Here is a 14,591-nt window from a genome sequence, read left to right as displayed (position 1 = left end):
GCTTAGCGATCTACAAGGGTATGTAGATGCACTCTCCTTCCCCTCGTTGCTGGTCTCTCCATAGATAGATCTTGGTGACACGTAGGAAAATTTTGAATTTCTGCTACGTCCCCCAACAGTGGCATCATGAGCTAGGTCTATTGCGTAGATTCTATGCACGAGTAGAACACAAAGTAGTTGTGGGCGTTGATTTTGTTCAATATGCTTGTCGTTACTAGTCTTATCTTGATTCGGCGGCATCGTGGGATGAAGCGGCCTGGACCAACCTTACACGTACGCTTACGTGAGACCGGTTCCACCGACTAACATGCACTAGTTGCATAAGGTGGCTGGCGGGTGTCTGTCTCTCCCACTTTAGTCGGATCGGATTCGATGAAAAGGGTCCTTATGAAGGGTAAAAAGCAATTGGCATATCACGTTGTGGTTTTGCGTAGGTAAGAAACGTTCTTGCTAGAAACCCATAGCAGCCACGTAAAACATGCAAACAACAATTAGAGGACGTCTAACTTGTTTTTGCAGGGTATGCTATGTGATATGATATGGCCAAGAAGAATGTGATGAATGATATGTGATGTATGAGATTGATCATGTTCTTGTAATAGGAATCACGACTTGCATGTCGATGAGTATGACAACCGGCAGGAGCCATAGGAGTTGTATTTATTTATTTATGACCTACGTGTCAACTTAAACGTCATGTAATTACTTTACTTTATTGCTAAAGCGTTAGCCATAGTAGTAGAAGTAATAGATGATGAGACAACTTCAAGAAGACACGATGATGGAGATCATGATGATGGAGATCATGGTGTCATGCCGGTGACAAGATGATCATCGAGCCCCAAGATGGAGATCAAAGGAGCTATATGATATTGGCCATATCATGTCACTATTATTTGATTGCATGTGGTGTTTATCATGTTTATGCATCTTATTTGCTTAGAACGACGGTAGTAAATAAGATGATCCCTCATTAAAATTTCAAGAAAGTGTTCCCCCTAACTGTGCACCGTTGCGAAAGTTCATCGTTTCGAAGCACCACGTGATGATCGGGTGTGATAGATTCTAATGTTCACATACAACGGGTGTTGACGAGCCTAGCATGTACAGACATGGCCTCGGAACACATGCAAACACTTAGGTTGACTTGACGAGCCTAGCATGTACAGACATGGCCTCGGAACATAGAAGACCGAAAGGTCGAGCATGAGTCATATAGAAGATACGATCAACATGAAGATGTTCACCGATGTTGACTAGTCCGTCTCACGTGATGATCGGACACGGCCTAGTTGACTCGGATCATGTAATCACTTAGATGACTAGAGGGATGTCTATCTGAGTGGGAGTTCACAAGATGAACTTAATTATCCTGAACATAGTCAAAAGGACTTTGCAAATTATGTCGTAGCTCACGCTATAGTTCTAATGTTTAGATATGTTCCTAGAGAAAATTTAGTTGAAAGTTGATAGTAGCAATTATGTGGACTAGGTCCGTAAACTGAGGATTGTCCTCATTGCTTCTTAGAAGGCTTATGTCCTTAATGCACCGCTCAGTGTGCTGAACCTCGAACGTCGTCTGTGGATGTTGCGAACATCTGACATACACATTTTGATAACTACGTGATAGTTCAGTTAAACGGTTTAGAATTGAGGCACCGAAGACGTTTTGAAACGTCGCGGAACATATGAGATGGTTCGAGGGCTAAAATTGGGATTTCAGGCTCGTGCCCACGTCAAGAGGTATAAGACCTCCGACGATTTTCTTAGCCTGCAAACTAAGGGAGAAAAGCTCAATTGTTGAGCTTGTGCTCAGATTGTCTGAGTACAACAATCATTTGAATCGAGTGGGAGTTGATCTTCCAGATGAGATAGTGATGTTTCTCCGAAGTCATTACCACCAAGCTGCTAGAGCTTCGTGATGAACTATAATGTATCAGGGACATATATGATGATCCTTGAGTTATTCGCGATGTTTGACACCACAAAAGTAGAAATCAAGAAGGAGCATCAATCGTTGATGGTTGGTGAAACCACTAGTTTCAAGAAGGGCAAGGGCAAGAAGGGATACTTCATGAAACGGCAAATCAGCTGCTGCTCTAGTGAAGAAACCCAAGGTTGAACCCAAACCCGAGACTAAGTGCTTCTGTAATAAGGGGAACAACCACTGGAGCAGAATTACCCTAGATACTTGGTAGATTAATAGAAGGCTGGCAAGGTCGATAGAAGTATATTGGATATACATTGTGTTGATGTGTACTTTACTAGTACTCCTAGTAGCACCAGGGTATTAGATACCGGTTCGGTTGCTAAGTGTTAGTGAAGGAAATATGCCCTAGAGGCAATAATAAAGTTATTATTTATTTCCTTATAATCATGATAAATGTTTATTATTCATGCTAGAATTGTATTAACCGGAAACATAATGCATGTTTGAATACATAGACAAACAAAGTGTCACTAGTATGCCTCTACTTGACTAGCTCGTTAATCAAAGATGGTTATGTTTCCTAACCATGAACAATGAGTTGTTATTTGATTAACGAGGTCACATCATTAGTTGAATGATCTGATTGACATGACCCATTCCATTAGCTTAGCACCCGATCGTTTAGTATGTTGCTAATGCTTTTCTTCATGACTTATACATGTTCCTATGACTATGAGATTATGCAACTCCCGTTTATCGGAGGAACACTTTGGGTGCTACCAAACGTCACAACGTAACTGGGTGATTATAAAGGAGCATTACAGGTGTCTCCAAAGGTAGATGTTGGGTTGGCGTATTTCGAGATTAGGATTTGTCACTCCGATTGTCGGAGAGGTATCTCTGGGCCCTCTCGGTAATACACATCACATAAGCCTCGCAAGCATTACAACTAATATGTTAGTTGTGAGATGATGTATTACGGAACGAGTAAAGAGACTTGCCGGTAACGAGATTGAACTAGGTATTGGATACCGACGATCGAATCTCGAGCAAGTAACATACCGATGACAAAGGGAACAACGTATGTTGTTATGCGGTCTGACCGATAAAGATCTTCGTAGAATATGTAGGAGCCAATATGGGCATCCAGGTCCCGCTATTGGTTATTGACCGGAGACGTGTCTCGGTCATGTCTACATTGTTCTCGAACCCGTAGGGTCCGCACGCTTAAGGTACGATGATAGTTATATTATGATTTTATGTATTTTGATGTACTGAAGGTTGTTCGGAGTCCCGGATGTGATCATGGACATGACGAGGAGTCTCGAAATGGTCGAGACGTAAAGATTGATATATTGGAAGCCTATGTTTGGATATCGGAAGTGTTCCGGGTGAAATCGGGATTTTACCGGAGTACCGGGAGGGTTACCGGAACCCCCCGGGAGCTATATGGGCCATAGTGGGCCTTAGTGGAAAAGAGAAGGGGCTGCCCTAGATGGGCTGCGCGCCTCCCCCTTCCCCTAGTCCTATTAGGACTAGGAGAGGTGGCCGGCCCCCTCCTCCTCTTTTCCCCCTCCGCGAATCCTATTCCAACTAGGATTTGGGGGGGAATCCTACTCCCAGAGGGAGTAGGACTCTCCTGCGCCCTCCTCCTTGGCCGGCCAGCCTCCCCCCTCTACTCCTTTATATACGGAGGCAGGGGGCACCTCTAGACACACAAGTTGATCCACGTGATCTATTCCTTAGCCGTGTGCGGTGCCCCCTGCCACCATATTCCTCGATAATACTGTAGCGGAGTTTAGGCGAAGCCCTGCTGCTGTAGTATATCAAGATCGTCACCACGTCGTCGTGCTGACGGAACTCTTCCCCGACACTTTATCGGAGTCCGGGGATCGTCATCGAGCTGAACGTGTGCTCGAACTCGGAGGTGCCGTAGTTTCGGTGCTTGATCGGTTGGATCGTGAAGACGTACGACTACTTCCTCTACGTCGTGTCAGTGCTTCCGCAGTCGGTCTGCGTTGGGTACGTAGACAACACTCTCCCCTCTCGTTGCTATGCATCACATGATCTTGCGTGTGCGTAGGAAATTTTTTGAAATTACTACGTAACCCAACGGTGGCATCCGAGCCTAGGTTATTTATGTTGATGTTATATGCACGAGTAGAACACAAGTGAGTTGTGGACGATACAAGTCATACTGCCTACCAGCATGTCATACTTTGGTTCGGCGGTATTGTTGGACGAGACGACCCGGACCAACCTTACGCGTACGCTTACGCGAGACCGGTTCCCTCGACGTGCTTTGCACATAGATGGCTTGCGGGCGACTGTCTCTCCAACTTTAGTTGAACCAAGTATGGCTACGCCCGGTCCTTGCGAAGGTTAAAACGGAGTCTATTTGACAAACTATCGTTGTGGTTTTTGATGCGTAGGTGAGATTGGTTCTTGCTTAAAGCCCGTAGCAGCCACGTAAAACTTGCAACAACAAAGTAGAGGACGTCTAACTTGTTTTTGCAGGGCATGTTGTGATGTGATATGGTCAAGGAATGATTTTTATTGTATGAGATGATCATGTTTTGTAACCGACTTATCGGCAACTGGCAGGAGCCATATGGTTGTCGCTTTATTGTATGCAATGCAATCGCGATGTAATGCTTTACTTTATCACTAAACGGTAGCGATAGTCGTGGAAGCATAAGATTGGCGAGACGACAACGATGCTACGATGGAGATCAAGGTGTCACGCCGGTGATGATGGTGATCATGACGGTGCTTCGGAGATGGAGATCACAAGCACAAGATGATGATGGCCATATCATATCACTTATATTGATTGCATGTGATGTTTATCTTTTTATGCATCTTATCTTGCTTTGATTGACGGTAGCATTATAAGATGATCTCTCACTAAATTATCAAGAAGTGTTCTTGTTGGGGAACGTTGCAGAAAACAAAAATTTTCCTACTCGTTTCACCAAGATCCATCTAGGAGTTCATCTAGCAACGAGTCATCGGATGCATCTACATACCTTTGTAGATCGCGCACGGAAGCGTTCAAAGAACGGTGATGATGTAGTCGAACACGACGTGATCCAAATCACCGATGACCAAGCGCCAAACGGACGGCACCTCCGCGTTCAACACACGTACGGGACGGGAGACGTCTCCTCCTTCTTGATCCAGCAAGGGGGAAGGAGAGGTTGATGAAGATCCAGCAACACGACGGCGTGGTGGTGGATGCAGGGCGTCACAGTAGCAGGGCTTCGCCTATACTACGAGAGAGAGACGTAACGGGGAGAGAGGGAGGCGCCAAGGCTGAGGTATGAAGTCCCTCCTCTCCTCAACTATATATAGGGGTGCCAAGGGGGGGGCGCCGGCCCTAGTAGATGGAATCTACTAGGGGGGCGGCGGCCAAGGGGTGGGGGGCTTGCCTCCCAAGCAAGGGGCGCCCCCTCTAGGGTTTCCCCTCAACCCTAGCCACATGGGCCCTAGGGGAGTGGCGCCCCAGCCCACTTTGGGCTGGGTTCCCTCCTACTTCAGCCCATGGGGCCCCCCGGGATAGGTGGCCCCACCCGGTGGACCCCCGGGACCCTTCCGGTGGTCCCGGTACAATACCGGTGACCCCGAAACTTGTCCCGATGGCCGAAATAGCACTTCCTATATATAATTCTTTACCTCCGGACCATTCCGGAACTCCTCGTGACGTCCGGGATCTCATCCGGGACTCCGAACAACATTCGGGTTACTGCATATACTTATCTTCACAACCCTAGCGTCACCGAACCTTAAGTGTGTAGACCCTACGGGTTCGGGAGACAAGCAGACATGACCGAGACGACTCTCCGGTCAATAACCAACAGCGGGATCTGGATACCCATGTTGGCTCCCACATGCTCCACGATGATCTCATTGGATGAACCACGATGTCGAGGATTCAATCAACCCCGTATGCAATTCCCTTTGTCAATCGATATGTTACTTGCCCGAGATTCGATCGTCGGTATCCCAATACCTCGTTCAACCTCGTTACCGGCAAGTCAATTTACTCGTACCGTAATGCATGATCCCGTGACCAGACACTTGGTCACTTTGAGCTCATTATGATGATGCATTACCGAGTGGGACCAGTGATACCTCTCCGTCATACGGAGTGACAAATCCCAGTCTTGATCCATGTCAACCCAACAGACACTTTCAGAGATACCCGTAGTCTACCTTTATAGTCACCCAGTTACGTTGTGACGTTTGGTATACCCAAAGCACTCCTACGGTATCCGGGAGTTACACGATCTCATGGTCTAAGGAAAAGATACTTGACATTGGAAAACTCTAGCAAACGAACTATACGATCTTGTGCTATGTTTAGGATTGGGTCTTTGTCCATCACATCATTCTCCTAATGATGTGATCTCGTTATCAATGACATCCAATGTCCATAGTCAGGAAACCATGACTATTTGTTGATCAACGAGCTAGTCAACTAGAGGCATACTAGGGACATGTTGGTGTCTGTTATTCACACATGTATTACGATTTTCGGATAACACAATTATAGCATGAATAAAGACAATTATCATGAACAAGGAAATATAATAATAATGCTTTTATTATTGCCTCTAGGGCATATTTCCAACAGTCTCCCACTTGCACTAGAGTCAATAATCTAGTTACATTGTGATGAATCGAACACCCATGGAATTCTGGTGTTGATCATGTTTTGCCCTAGGGAGAGGTTTAGTCAACGGATCTGCTACATTCAGGTCCGTATGTACTTTACAAATCTCTATGTCTCCATCTTGAACATTTTCACGAATGGAGTTGAAGCGACGCTTGATGTGCCTTGTCTTCTTGTGAAACCTGGGCTCCTTGGCAAGTGCAATAGCTCCAGTGTTGTCACAGAAAAGTTTGATTGGCCCCGACGCATTGGGTATGACTCCTAGGTCGGTGATGAACTCCTTCACCCATATTGCTTCATGTGCTGCCTCCGAGGCTGCCATGTACTCCGCTTCACATGTAGATCCCGCCACGACGCTTTGCTTGCAACTGCACCAGCTTACTGCCCCACCATTCAGAATATACACGTATCCGGTTTGTGACTTAGAGTCACCCAGATCTGTGTCGAAGCTAGCGTCGACGTAACCCTTTACGACGAGCTCTTCGTCACCTCCATAAATGAGAAACATTTCCTTAGTCCTTTTCAGGTACTTCAGGATATTCTTGACCGCTGTCCAGTGTTCCTTGCCGGGATTACTTTGGTACCTTCCTACCAAACTTACGGCAAGGTTTACATCAGGTCTGGTACACAGCATGGCATACATAATAGAACCTATGGCTGATGCATAGGGGATGACGCTCATCTCTTCTATATCTTCTGCCGTGGTCGGACATTGAGCTGAGCTCAATTTCACACCTTGTAACACAGGCAAGAACCCCTTCTTAGATTGATCCATATTGAACTTCTTCAATATCTTATCAAGGTATGTGCTTTGTGAAAGACCTATGAGGCGTCTCGATCTATCTCTATAGATTTTGATGCCTAATATGTAAGCAGCTTCTCCAAGGTCCTTCATTGAAAAACTCTTATTCAAGTAGGCCCTGATGCTGTCCAAGAGTTCTATATCATTTCCCATCAATAGTATGTCATCTACATATAATATGAGAAATGCTACAGAGCTCCCACTCACTTTCTTGTAAACGCAGGCTTCTCCATAAGTCTGCGTGAACCCAAACGCTTTGATCATCTCATCAAAGCGAATGTTCCAACTCCGAGATGCTTGCACCAGCCCATAAATTGAGCGTTGGAGCTTGCACACCTTGTCAGCATTCTTAGGATCGACAAAACCTTCCGGCTGCATCATATACAATTCTTCCTTAAGGAAACCATTAAGGAATGCCGTTTTGACGTCCATTTGCCATATCTCATAATCGTAGAATGCGGCAATTGCTAACATGATTCGGACGGACTTTAGCTTCGCTACCGGTGAGAAAGTCTCATCGTAGTCAACCCCTTGAACTTGTCGATAACCCTTAGCGACAAGTCGAGCTTTATAGATGGTCACATTACCATCCGCGTCTGTCTTCTTCTTAAAGATCCATTTATTTTCTATGGCTCGCCACTCAACGGGCAAGTCAGTCAAAGTCCATACTTCGTTTTCATACATGGATCCTATCTCGGATTTCATGGCTTCTAGCCATTTGTCGGAATCCGGGCCCGCCATCGCTTCTTCATAGTTCGAAGGTTCACCGTTGTCTAACAACATGATTTCCAAGACAGGGTTGCCGTACCACTCTGGTGCGGAACGTGTCCTTGTGGACCTTCGAATTTCAGTAGGAGCTTGATCAGAAGTATCTTGATCATTATCATTAAATTCCTCTCCAGTCGGTGCAGGCACCTCAGGAACATTTTCTTGAGTTGCGCCATTTTCCGGTTCAAGAGGTAATACTTCATCAAGCTCTACTTTCCTCCCACTTACTTCTTTCGAGAGAAACTCTTTCTCTAGAAAGGACCCATTCTTGGCAACAAAGATCTTGCCTTCGGATCTGAGGTAGAAGGTGTACCCAATAGTTTCTTTTGGGTATCCTATGAAGACGCATTTTTCCGACTTGGGTTCGAGCTTTTCAGGTTGAAGTTTCTTGACATAAGCATCGCATCCCCAAACTTTTAGAAACGACAGCTTAGGTTTCTTCCCAAACCATAATTCATACGGTGTTGTCTCAACGGATTTCGACGGAGCCCTATTTAAAGTGAATGCGGCAGTCTCTAAAGCATAGCCCCAAAAAGATAGCGGTAAATCGGCAAGAGACATCATAGATCGCACCATATCTAATAAAGTGCGATTACGACGTTCGGACACACCATTACGCTGTGGTGTTCCAGGCGGCGTGAGTTGTGAAACTATTCCACATTTTCTTAAGTGTGTGCCAAATTCGTGACTCAAGTATTCTCCTCCACGATCTGATCGTAGAAACTTGATTTTCCTGTCACGTTGATTCTCAACCTCACTCTGAAATTCCTTGAACTTTTCAAAGGTTTCAGACTTGTGTTTCATTAAGTAGACATACCCATATCTACTCAAATCATCAGTGAGGGTGAGAACATAACGATAGCCACCGCGAGCCTCAACACTCATTGGACCGCACACATCAGTATGTATGATTTCCAATAAGTTGGTTGCTCGCTCCATTGTTCCTGAGAACGGAGTCTTGGTCATCTTACCCATGAGGCATGGTTCGCACGTGTCAAATGATTCATAATCAAGAGACTCTAAAAGTCCATCTACATGGAGCTTCTTCATGCGTTTGACACCTATGTGACCAAGGCGGCAGTGCCACAAATATGTGGGACTATCATTATCAACCTTACATCTTTTGGTACTCACACTATGAATATGTATAGCATTACGCTCGAGATTCATTAAGAATAAACCATTCACCATAGGAGCATGACCATAAAACATATCTCTCATATAAATAGAACAACCATTATTCTCGGATTTAAATGAGTAGCCATCTCGAATTAAACGAGATCCCGATACAATGTTCATGCTCAAAGCTGGCACTAAATAACAATTATTAAGGTTTAAAACTAATCCCGAAGGTAGATATAGAGGTAGCGTGCCGACGGCGATCACATTGACCTTGCAACCATTCCCGACGCGCATCGTCACCTCGTCCTTTTCCAGTTTCCGCTTATTCCGCAGCCCCTGCTTTGAGTTACAAATGTGAGCAACTGCACCGGTATCAAATACCCAGGAGCTACTACGGACACTAGTAAGGTACACATCAATTACATGTATATCACATATACCTTTTGTTTTGCCGGCCTTCTTGTCTGCTAAGTATTTAGGGCAATTCCGCTTCCAGTGACCGCTTCCCTTGCAATAAAAGCACTCAGTCTCGGGCTTGGGTCCATTCTTTGGCTTCTTCCCAGCAGCTTGCTTGCCGGGCGCGGCAACTTCCTTGCCGTCCTTCTTGGAGTTCTTTTTACCCTTGCCCTTCTTGAACTTAGTGGTTTTATTGACCATCAACACTTGATGTTCCTTCTTGACTTCTACCTCCGCTGATTTCAGCATTGAGAACAACTCAGGAATGGTCTTTTGCATCCCCTGCATGTTGAAGTTCATCACAAAGCTCTTGTAGCTTGGTGGAAGCGACTGGAGGACTCTGTCAATGACCGCATCATCCGGGAGATTAACTCCCAGCTGAGACAAGCGGTTATGTAACCCAGACATAGTGAGTATGTGCTCACTGACAGAACTATTTTCCTCCATCTTACAGCTGAAGAATTTGTCGGAGACTTCATATCTCTCGATCCGGGCATGAGCTTGAAAAACCATTTTCAGCTCTTCGAACATCTCATATGCTCCATGTCTCTCAAAACGTTTTTGGAGCCCCGGCTCTAAGCTGTAAAGCATGCCGCACTGAACGAGGGAGTAGTCGTCAACACGTGTCTGCCAAGCATTCATAACGTCTTGGTTCTGTGGGACGGGAGCTTCACCTAGCGGTGCTTGTAGGACATAATCTTTCTTGGCAGCTATGAGGATGATCCTCAGGTTCCGGACCTAGTCCGTATAGTTGCTGCCATCGTCTTTCAGCTTGGTTTTCTCTAGGAACGCGTTGAAGTTGAGGACTACATGGGCCATTTGATCTACAAGACATATTGTAAAATATTTTAGACTAAGTTCATGATAATTAAGTTCATCTAATCAAACAATTAATGAACTCCCACTTAGATTAGACATCCCTCTAGTCATCTAAGTATTACATGATCCGAGTTAACTAGGCCGTGTCCGATCATCACGTGAGACGGGCTAGTCAACATCGGTGAACATCTTCATGTTGATCGTATCTTCTATACGACTCATGCTCGACCTTTCGGTCTTCTGTGTTCCGAGGCCATGTCTGTACATGCTAGGCTCGTCAAGTCAACCTAAGTGTTTGCATGTGTAAATCTGTCTTACACCCATTGTATGTGAACGTCTGAATAAAACACCCGATCATCACGTGGTGTTTTGAAACAGCGAACTGTCGCAACGGTGCACAGTTAGGGGGAACACTTCTTGAAATTATTATGAGGGATCATCTTATTTCCTACCGTCGTTCTAAGTAAACAAGATGCAAAACATGATAAACATCACATGCAGTCAAATAATAAACGTGACATGATATGGCCAATATCACATAGCTCCTTTGATCTCCATCTTGGGGCTCCATGATCATCTTGTCACCGGCTTGACACCATGATCTCCATCATCATGATCTCCATCATCGTGTCTCCATGAAGTTGCTCGCCAACTATTACTTCTACTACTATGGCTAACGCGTTTAGCAATAAAGTAAAGTAATTTACATGGCGTTTCTCAATGACACGCAGGTCATATAAAAGAATAAAGACAACTCCTATGGCTCCTGCCGGTTGTCATACTCATCGACATGCAAGTCGTGATTTCTATTACAATAGCCTGAACATCTCATACATCACATATAGATCATTCATCATTCATCACAACTTTGGCCATATCATATCACAAACCACTTGCTGCAAAAACAAGTTAGACGTCCTCTAATTGTTGTTGCAAGTTTTACGTGGCTGAATTAGGGTTCTAGCAAGAACGTCTTCTTACCTACGTTAAAGCCACAACGTGATTTTTCAACTTCTATTTACCCTTCATAAGGACCCTGTTCATCGAATCCGCTCCAACTAAAGTGGGAGAGACAGACACCCGCCAGCCACCTTATGCAACTAGTGCATGTTAGTCGGTGGAACCGGTCTCACGTAAACGTACGTGTAAGGTTGGTCCGGGCCGCTTCATCCCACAATGCCGTTGAAGCAAGAAAAGACTAGTAGCGGCAAGAAAGTTGACAAATCTACGCCCACACCAAATTGTGTTCTACTCGCGCAAGAAGAACTACGCATAGACCTAGCTCTGATACCACTGTTGGGGAACGTTGCAGAAAACAAAAATTTTCCTACTCGTTTCACCAAGATCCATCTAGGAGTTCATCTAGCAACGAGTCATCGGATGCATCTACATACCTTTGTAGATCGCGCACGGAAGCGTTCAAAGAACGATGATGATGTAGTCGAACACGACGTGATCCAAATCACCGATGACCAAGCGCCGAACGGACGGCACCTCCGCGTTCAACACACGTACGGGACGGGAGACGTCTCCTCCTTCTTGATCCAGCAAGGGGGAAGGAGAGGTTGATGAAGATCCAGTAGCACGACGGCGTGGTGGTGGATGCAGGGCGTCACAGTAGCAGGGCTTCGCCTATACTACGAGAGAGAGACGTAACGGGGAGAGAGGGAGGCGCCAAGGCTGAGGTATGAAGTCCCTCCTCTCCTCAACTATATATAGGGGTGCCAAGGGGGGGGGCGCCGGCCCTAGTAGATGGAATCTACTAGGGGGGCGGCGGCCAAGGGGTGGGGGGCTTGCCTCCCAAGCAAGGGGCGCCCCCTCTAGGGTTTCCCCTCAACCCTAGCCGCATGGGCCCTAGGGGAGTGGCGCCCCAGCCCACTTTGGGCTGGGTTCCCTCCTACTTCAGCCCATGGGGCCCCCCGGGATAGGTGGCCCCACCCGGTGGACCCCCGGGACCCTTCCGGTGGTCCCGGTACAATACCGGTGACCCCGAAACTTGTCCCGATGGCCGAAATAGCACTTCCTATATATAATTCTTTACCTCCGGACCATCCCGGAACTCCTCGTGACGTCCGGGATCTCATCCAGGACTCCGAACAACATTCGGGTTACTGCATATACTTATCTTCACAACCCTAGCGTCACCGAACCTTAAGTGTGTAGACCCTACGGGTTCGGGAGACAAGCAGACATGACCGAGACGACTCTCCGGTCAATAACCAACAGCGGGATCTGGATACCCATGTTGGCTCCCACATGCTCCATGATGATCTCATCGGATGAACCACGATGTCGAGGATTCAATCAACCCCGTATGCAATTCCCTTTGTCAATCGATATGTTACTTGCCCGAGATTCGATCGTCGGTATCCCAATACCTCGTTCAACCTCGTTACCGGCAAGTCACTTTACTCGTACCGTAATGCATGATCCCGTGACCAGACACTTGGTCACTTTGAGCTCATTATGATGATGCATTACCGAGTGGGCCCAGTGATACCTCTCCGTCATACGGAGTGACAAATCCCAGTCTTGATCCATGTCAACCCAACAGACACTTTCAGAGATACCCGTAGTCTACCTTTATAGTCACCCAGTTACATTGTGACGTTTGGTATACCCAAAGCACTCCTACGGTATCCGGGAGTTACACGATCTCATGGTCTAAGGAAAAGATACTTGACATTGGAAAACTCTAGCAAACGAACTATACGATCTTGTGCTATGTTTAGGATTGGGTCTTTGTCCATCACATCATTCTCCTAATGATGTGATCTCGTTATCAATGACATCCAATGTCCATAGTCAGGAAACCATGACTATTTGTTGATCAACGAGCTAGTCAACTAGAGGCATACTAGGGACATGTTGGTGTCTGTTATTCACACATGTATTACGATTTCCGGATAACACAATTATAGCATGAATAAAGACAATTATCATGAACAAGGAAATATAATAATAATGCTTTATTATTGCCTCTAGGGCATATTTCCAACAGTCTCCCACTTGCACTAGAGTCAATAATCTAGTTACATTGTGATGAATCGAACACCCATGGAATTCTGGTGTTGATCATGTTTTGCCCTAGGGAGAGGTTTAGTCAACAGATCTGCTACATTCAGGTCCGTATGTACTTTACAAATCTCTATGTCTCCATCTTGAACATTTTCACGAATGGAGTTGAAGCGACGCTTGATGTGCCTTGTCTTCTTGTGAAACCTGGGCTCCTTGGCAAGTGCAATAGCTCCAGTGTTGTCACAGAAAAGTTTGATTGGCCCCGACGCATTGGGTATGACTCCTAGGTCGGTGATGAACTCCTTCACCCATATTGCTTCATGTGCTGCCTCCGAGGCTGCCATGTACTCCGCTTCACATGTAGATCCCGCCACGACGCTTTGCTTGCAACTGCACCAGCTTACTGCCCCACCATTCAGAATATACACGTATCCGGTTTGTGACTTAGAGTCACCCAGATCTGTGTCGAAGCTAGCGTCGACGTAACCCTTTACGACGAGCTCTTCGTCACCTCCATAAATGAGAAACATTTCCTTAGTCCTTTTCAGGTACTTCAGGATATTCTTGACCGCTGTCCAGTGTTCCTTGCCGGGATTACTTTGGTACCTTCCTACCAAACTTACGGCAAGGTTTACATCAGGTCTGGTACACAGCATGGCATACATAATAGAACCTATGGCTGATGCATAGGGGATGACGCTCATCTCTTCTATATCTTCTGCCGTGGTCGGACATTGAGCTGAGCTTAATTTCACACCTTGTAACACAGGCAAGAACCCCTTCTTAGATTGATCCATATTGAACTTCTTCAATATCTTATCAAGGTATGTGCTTTGTGAAAGACCTATGAGGCGTCTCGATCTATCTCTATAGATTTTGATGCCTAATATGTAAGCAGCTTCTCCAAGGTCCTTCATTGAAAAACTCTTATTCAAGTAGGCCCTGATGCTGTCCAAGAGTTCTATATCATTTCCCATCAATAGTATGTCATCTACATATAA

Source organism: Triticum urartu, chromosome 4A (assembly GCF_056163025.1).
Source record: "Triticum urartu cultivar PI428250 chromosome 4A, HENAU_Tu73, whole genome shotgun sequence".
Classification (NCBI taxonomy): Eukaryota; Viridiplantae; Streptophyta; class Magnoliopsida; order Poales; family Poaceae; genus Triticum; species Triticum urartu.
The sequence above is the reverse complement of the archived record's forward strand: the minus strand, read 5'-3'. Positions refer to the sequence as shown.